General features: G+C 37.1%; 2 non-coding genes across 2 annotated transcripts; both read left to right on the top strand.

Annotated features, from left to right (window-relative positions):
- The first annotated feature begins 2,421 nt into the window (after positions 1-2,421).
- LOC141675525 (small nucleolar RNA R71) lies at positions 2,422-2,528 on the top strand. The gene has a single exon (XR_012556173.1). It is a non-coding gene; the product is annotated as a small nucleolar RNA R71 (small nucleolar RNA).
- Positions 2,529-6,841: 4,313 nt separating this feature from the next.
- LOC141675804 (small nucleolar RNA R71) lies at positions 6,842-6,948 on the top strand. The gene has a single exon (XR_012556436.1). It is a non-coding gene; the product is annotated as a small nucleolar RNA R71 (small nucleolar RNA).
- Positions 6,949-8,365: the final 1,417 nt, after the last annotated feature.

The raw sequence follows: 8,365 nt of genomic DNA, 5'->3' as shown, positions 1-8,365 counted from the left end.
ATCTTGGATTCGGTCAAGTTTACTTTCTTTTAAATATTATAAAAGTTATTTATTTTGTATGTTAAGTTGGGGGTGTGACAACATATGTATAGTAGATCTCCCTTGTTGACAGTTGGTTGAGTTTTGGCTAGGGCTTTGGTTCTGAGAGACATAGGCTTGATCTTCTTGGTTGTTTTTATTTTTGTTTTCTTTGGCTTGTTGAAGATAGGTAAATTGAGTTCAGGAATTGGAAAACTTTCCTTGTCTATTGGCTCATCTTGGAAATTATAGGCTCACCATGAAAGTTATTTGTTAAATCCATCTTGAATTCCTCATGCACCACTGAGGGTTTTTATGTCTAAGTTACAGTTGTAGACTATTTAGGAATGTAGTCTTCCATTTCCTCATCACCGAAGTCCAATTTTCTTTTAGAATGAAGCTTGTATCTGAATTTTTTTTTCCAGTTGAGGTTCATTGAGCATTTTCTGATCTTGAGCTTTAGTAATCACAGGTGGTTTCTCAGAAATCTCATTTGTAGTTTTCACAGTTTGAAGTTTGGCTAAGATAGAAGCTTGCTTCTTCTGTTGTTTGAGCTTTTTAGCATCTAAAGCAGCCTGCTTCATTTCTTACTTAATTCTTTCCTTTTCTTCCTTCTTGGCTTCTACAAACTGAGGGTGTCTAGCCACCACACAGATTTCCTTACCATTCTCGTAGATCTTGGAAATCCTTCTTTTCAGCACTGAATCAGTTGGATCTTTGAAGAATGCAATTGACCTTGCCAACAGCTTCTTTTCATCTGGCCTAGGTGTCTCAAACATAAGATCCACATGATTTTTGACTGAACTTTAGATAGTTCTTTTTAGGCTTCAAAACTAGATTGGCCTTTGGAGACTGGATGCATGAAGGTTGGCTCTTTTCTAAGCTACTTAGACTCATTTCATTCACATATATTTGCTTGACTTGTGAATAGTGATGAAAGATCTTTTCTGGTTTCTGTATCTGACCAAGTTTCTTCTGAATTTCTTCATATATTTTCTTCCAATTGTCATCCAATTCCTTCTCAACAGCTGCAACATCAAGCATCTTGAGATTTATCTTTAAATCAAGCTTAGCAGCTGCTATTTGGATCAGATCAATGATGTCCAATACTAGTGGCTTTGGTAATGTAATTTCTGGAACTATTACTTGGCTAATTTGAACATTTAACACATGCTCTCCCTCACTGGTTTACCCTCCTTGACTAACTGGGATGATTGAATCTTTCTCCCCCTTTTTGTTATCATCAAGTAGAGTGGAGGTAGAAGTTTGTGCAGCCACCAGCTTTTGAAGCAACTGAGTTTGTTATGCTTGCTGTAGATGACTAGTTGTGAGAGAGGCTTCTACCGCTTTCAGTCTTGTGTCCAAGGAATCCATTTTAGTTTCAAGATTAGAATTATTCCTCAACTTTCTGTTAATGTCAAGCACTGTTGTATCTGGAAATTTAGCATCCAATCTTTCAGAGACATCCTTCTTGACTTGGTCAATCTTTGTTTTGATTGAAGTGACATCTTGATTGTGTTAAAGAGCTTGTATTTGATGTAGTTATACAGAGTTGAGGTGTGCTTGTAGAAGCTTCTTGGTGCTAGCATTAATAGTGGCTTGAAGAGCAGTGTGTGTTTGTTGAATGATGTGAAAAAGAGTTGTCTTGAAATGTTGCTCATCACACTCTTTAGAAAACACCCAAGGTGGAATATTTGGTCTAGAGCTAGGGCCTGCTTCTCCCCTATGTCCATGAACTCTTCTTCATCCCCATCTTCATCTCCAAAGAAGTCTTCAGACTCACCAGTTCCATAGTCAACATCATCACCAGCTTTAGGTGACATGGCTATGATGGAATCCTTTGCTCTTTGCATTGAAGCCGTTGTATACACCAAGTTAAGCATCTTTTCTGCAGCCACATTGTCCTGTTCAGCTAGAACTTGATATGCTGCCACAGGGTGAGTAAATGCCTCAGCTTCAAAAGAAACAGAGTCTAAAATAGCTTGATATTCTTGCAAAATTAGCTATCTCTTGTCAGCCTCATTGACATCCATTAACTCACTTACAATGGGCTCTTCCCATCCAGTTGTACCAGCTTTTCTCTCACGGGCACCAGCACAAAGCTCACAGACACTAGTGATCTAATTAACTCCATAATTAGCCAAAGAATCCACCTTCATCGTCAGGGCCTTAAGTTGAGCAGCTATAGCAGTAGTTTTACTTAACTCCAGAATTCCTGCTACCTTTCCCTGAGATAGTCTCTGAGTAGGATTCTGGTATTCATTTACAGCCATCAGTTCAATCAATTCATAAGCTTCTTCATATATTTTAGCCCACAATACTCCTCCTAATGCTGCATCAAGCATGGGTCTAGAAGTAGCACCCAAACCATTATAGAAACAGTTAATGATCATCCAGTCAGGCATCCCTTAGTGAGGACACTTTCTAAGCATCTCCTTATAACCATCCCAAGCCTCACATAAAGATTCTCCAGATTGCTGAGCGAATTGAGTAAGTGCGTTTCTGATCGTAGCAGTCTTCGCCATGGGAAATAATTTAGTTAAATTTTTTTTAGCAAGATCCTCCCATTTGGTGATAGACCCTGGTGGTAGAGAATGTAACCAGCACTTCGCTTTATCCCGCAGAGAGAATGGGAAAAGCCTCAACTTAATAGCATCTTCAGAAACTTCATTGAACTTGAAAGTGTCGAAGATCTCTTTTATTCCCTAACAATACAACAAAAATTACAGAAAGGGGGGTTGAATGTAATTCTGGCTTCTTTTGAGATTTTAAAAATGTTCTAACTCAATATATATAACAGTGTTTGATTTGCAGTAATGCGGAATGAAAGAATAATGGAAATCAAAATACTAAGTAATAAAACACAAGCTTTAAAACTTTCTGGTGGATTTGAAAGTATCCACCAGAGGTACATATATATATATATATCAGATTGAGAACTCTAGGATGCTTTGAATAGCACACAGCTGCTTTACAAGTGAACAAACAAACTACAGAGAAATTCTTAACAAGTACAACTTTATCTATCTCTCTGAAAAATATGCTTGCTTAGTTAGTTGTTCTACTTGCTACCCTTGGTTTATATATCACCAAGTTACACGATAGTGAGACAAGATAATAAAACAAAACAAATCTAATCTAATATCATGCTTCTACATTACTATGTCCAGCATCTAGAAATATCTTCATATTTGCATGGAAATGGTAATGCTTCTTTGTTCTCAAAATCCTGCTTAACAGGCTGCCACATTCCTTTTGCAAACACCCGACGCATGTGACTGTGTTGTCACTAACAACAGCTATTTTGAATATGATCATCCGTCAGGACTGTGTTGAACATCCGTCGGGATTATGTTGATCATCCGTCGGGAGCCTTGTAGATCATCCGTCAAGAGTCTATTTATCACTTGACTCCATTTCACTTATACAGAATAACAAGACATCTCATATTTACAATCAGCCAACCTATTATGTGTATCAATCTAGTAGTCAACATGACTTAGAGAATCCTACAGAATCTACTAGACTTAAACGTTGTTGTTTGCAGAATTGAGCTACAATACATATTTGTTACATAAGCTACACTCTTGATGGATGTTCAGTTATCATCCGTCGGGACTATAAAAGATCATCCGTCTGGACTCTAATAAAACATCTGTCGAGAGCTACAAAATTCACTAAGTTAAATCTACTAAGGTGTTTTGTTTAATTTAACATCAAGTTCATAACATATTCCTAATAATCTCCCCCAATTTATGTCTACTGGAATTGTAGCCATAAATTAAGGAAAACTTGATGATAACAAAACACCCTAAATGTACAGATTGAATTATAATAGATAAAACTAATAAGTGCTGCAAATTTATTGAAAATTGAACAAAGTAAAGTGTACAAATATTTTTCACTATCATTATCAAGGTGCTCCTCTAATCTGAGCAGGTGATTTTTATTTCCTTGATTGTCTGCATTTCTTCCCAAGCTTCCTGTTGTTTTCCTCTATTTGATTTTGGAGCTGCCTGTGGAATTCAAGTTCTTCAGCATCTGACAGATCCTGCTTTTCTTGTATTTCCAATAGAGTCTCATTTCTAGAGATACTCAATTGGTCATCTAGTCTGAAGAATCTTCTAACACCCTTGTCATCCATGAATTCCATCAACCAATAAGGCCTTAAATGCACTCTATTTCCTGTGAAGGGAATTAATAGAGTTTTTGGGAGTGCATCTTTTGCTTTATTACTCCTTAGATCTTCTATCTTCTTTTGGACCAATTTCCTTGCAGTTACATTAAAACCAAAATTTTTCTTGAAGGATGAGAAGTCCTTTATCAGTACAAATTGGCTTTCTTGAAGAATCCTGTGAAGAGGCCATGTGAACTCTTTCCCTCCCATGTACTTAAACACCAGTCTTTCAGGAAGATGTATGTGTGCATCAATTCCTCTTACCTCTTCCAATTCATCCAAGTAGAGATTTATTTCTGAAAATTCCTTGATGTCACATATGTATAGTAGATCTCCCTTTTTGACAGTTGGTGGAGTTTTGGCCAGTGCTTTGGTTCTGAGAGTCACAGGCTTGATCTTCTTGGTTGTTTTTATTTTTGTTTTCTTTGGCTTGTTGAAGATAGGTAAATTGAGTTCAGGAATTGGCAAACTTTCCCAGTCTATTGGCTCATCTTGGGAATTATAGGCTCGCCATAAAAGTTCTTTGTTAGATCCATCTTGAATTCCTCATGCACCACTGAGGGTTTTGATGTCTAAGTTACAGTTGTAGACTATTTGGGAATGTAGTCTTCCATTTCCTCATCACCGAAGTCCAATTTTCTTTTGGAATGAAGCTTGTATCTGAATTTTCTTTTCCAGTTGAGGTTTATTGAGCATTTTCTGATCTTGAGCTTTAGTAATCACAGGTGGTTTCTCAGAAATCTCAGTTGTAGTTTTCACAGTTTGAAGTTTGGCCAAGATAGCAGCTTGCTTCTTCTGTTGTTTGAGCTTTTTAGTATCTAAAGAAGCCTGCTTCATTTCTTACTTAATTCTTTCCTTTTCTTCCTTCTTGGCTTCTACAAACTGAGGGTGTCCAACCACCACACAGATTTCCTTACCATTCCTGTAGATCTTGGAAATCCTTCTTTTCAGCACTGAATCAGTTGGATCTTTGAAGAATGCAATTGACCTTGCCAACAGCTTCTTTTCATCTGGCCTAGGTATCTCAAACATAAGATCCACATAATTTTTGTCTGAGAACTTTAGATAGTTCTTTTTAGGCTTCAAAACTAGATTGGCCTTTGGAGACTTGATGCATGAAGGTTGGCCCTTTTCTAAGCTACCTAGACTCATTTAATTCACAGATATTTGCTTGACTTGTGAATAGTGATGAAAGATCTTTTCTGGTTTCTGTATCTGACCAAGTTTCTTCTGAATTTCTTCATCTATTTTCTTCCACTTGTCATCCAATTCCTTCTCAATAGCTGCAACATCAAGCATCTTGAGATTTATCTTTGAAACAAGATTATCAGCTGTTATTTGGATCAGATCAATGATGTCCAATACTGGTGGCTTTGGTAATTTAATTTCTGGAACTATTACTTGGCTAATTTGAACATTTAACACATGCTCCCCCTCACTGGTTTACCCCCCTTGACTAACTGGGATGATTGAATCTTTTTCCCCCTTTTTGTTGAGTGGAGGTAGAAGTTTGTGCAGCCACCAGCTTTCGAAGCAACTGAGTTTGTTGTGCTTGTTGTAGATGAATAGTTCTGAGAGAGGCTTCTACTACTTTCAGTCTTGTATCCAAGGAATCCATTTTAGTTTCAAGATTAGAATTATTCCTCAACTTTCTGTTGATGTCAAGCACTGTTGTATCTGGAAATTTAGCATCCAATCTTTCAGAGACATCCTTCTTGACTTGGTCAGTCTTTGTTTTAATTGAAGTGACATCTTGATTGTGTTGAAGAGCTTGTATTTGATATAATTGTAGAGAGTTGAGGTGTGTTTGTAGAAGCTTCTTGGTGCTAGCATTAGTAGTGGCTTGAAGAGCAGTGTGTGTTTGTTGAATGATGTGAAAAAGAGTTGTCTTGAAATGTTGCTCATCACACTCTTTAGAAAACACCCAAGGTGGAATGTTTGGTCTAGAGCTAGGGCCTGCTTCTCCCCTATGTCCATGAACTCTTCTTCATCGCCATTTTCATCTCCAAGGAAGTCTTCAGACTCACCAGTTCCATAGTCAACATCATCACCAGCTTTAGGTGACATGGCTATGATGGAATCCTTTGCTCTTTGCATTAAAGCAGTTGTATACACCCAGTTAAGCATCTTTTCTGCAGCCACATTGTCCTGTTCAGCTAGAACTTGATATGCTGCCACAGGGTGAGTAAATGCCTCAGCTTCAAAAGAAACAGAGTCTAAAATAGCTTGATATTCTTGCTAAATTAACTATCTCTTGTCAGCCTCATTGACATCCATTAACTCACTTACAATGGGCTCTTCCCATCCAGTTGTACCAGCTTTTCTCTCAGGGGCACCAGCACAAAGCTCACAGACACTAGTGATCTAATTAACTCCATAATTAGCCAAAGAATCCACCTTCATCGTCAGGGTCTTAAGTTGAGCAGCTATAGCAGTGGTTGTACTTAACTCCAGAATTCCTGCTACCTTTCCCTGAGATAGTCTCTGAGTAGGATTCTGGTATTCATTTACAGCCATCAGTTCAATCAATTCATAAGCTTCATCATAACTTTTAGCCCACAATGCTCCTCCTGATGCTGCATCAAGCATGGGTCTAGAAGTAGCACCAAACCATTATAGAAATAGTTAATGATCATTCAGTCAGGCATCCCTTAGTGAGGACACTTTCTAAGCTTCTCCTTACAACGATCCCAAGTCTCACATAAAGATTCTCCAGATTGCTGAGCAAATTGAGTAAGTGTGTTTCTGATCGCAGCAGTATTCGCCTTGGGAAATAATTTAGTTAAATTATATTTAGCAAGATCCTCCCATTTGGTGATAGACCCTGGTGGTAGAGAATGTAACCAGCATTTTGCTTTACCCCGCAGAGATAATGGAAAAACCCTTAACTTAATAGCATCTTCAGAAACTCCATTGAACTTGAAAGTATCACAGATCTCTGTTATTCCCTAACAATATAACAAGAATTACATAAAGGGGGGTTGAATGTAATTCTGGCTTCTTTTGAGATTTTAAAAATGTTCTAACTCAATATATATAATAGTGTTTGATTTGCAATACTGCGGAATGAAAGAATAATGGAAATAAAACACTAAGTAATAAAACACAAGCTTTAAAACTTTCTGGTGGATTTAAATGTATCTACCAGATATATATATATATATATATATCAGATTGAGAACTCTGTGATGCTTTGAATAGCATACAACTGCTTTACAAGTGAACAAACAAACTACAGAGAAATACTTAACAAGTACAGCTTTATCTATCTCTCTGAAAAATGTGCTTGCTTAGTTAGTTGTTCTACTTGCTACACTTGGTTTATATATCACCAAGTTACATGACAGTAAAACAAGATAATAAAACAAAACAAATCTAGTCTAATATCATGCTTCTACATTACTCTGTCCAGTATATTTTAATATCTTCATATTTGCATGGAAATGGTAATGCTTCTTTGTTCTCAAAATCCTACTTACCAGGCTTCCACATTCCTTTTGCAAACACCCGACACATGTGACTGTGTTATCACTATCAACATCTATTTTGAAAATGATCTTCCGTCGGGACTGTGTTGAAAATCTATAAGGATTATTTTGATCATCCTTCGGGATACTGGTAGATCATCTGTCGAGAGTCTATCTGTCACTTGGCTCCATTTCGCTTATACAGAATTACAAGACATCTCATATTTATAATTAGCCAACATATTCTGTATATCAATCTAGTAGTCAACATGACTTAGAGAATCCTACAGAATCTACTAGACTTAAACATTATTATTTGCAAAAATGAGCTACAATACTTATTTGTTACATAAGATACTACTCGATGGATGTTCACTTATCATCTGTCGGGACTCTAATAAAACATCCATCGAGAGCTACAAAATTCACTAAGTTAAATCTACTAAGGTGTTTTGTTTAATTTATCATCAAGTTCACAACGTATTCCTAACAATCTCGATGAAATCTATGATATGCATGTTGGGGTCTTCTGTCGGAAAACCCCCAAACTGAACTGAGTTCTGTATCATCTGAATCGTGCTCGACTTGATACCAAAAGTATTAGCCGAGATGGCTGGTCGAACAATGCTAGACTGAATATCATTGATCTTCGGTTGATAGTAGTCCATCAAAACCTTTGCCTTTTGTATCTAGTTCTCCCATT

This window comes from Apium graveolens, chromosome 7 (genome assembly GCF_009905375.1).
Source record: "Apium graveolens cultivar Ventura chromosome 7, ASM990537v1, whole genome shotgun sequence".
Lineage (NCBI taxonomy): Eukaryota > Viridiplantae > Streptophyta > Magnoliopsida > Apiales > Apiaceae > Apium > Apium graveolens.
This window is presented reverse-complemented; position numbering and strand designations above follow the sequence as displayed.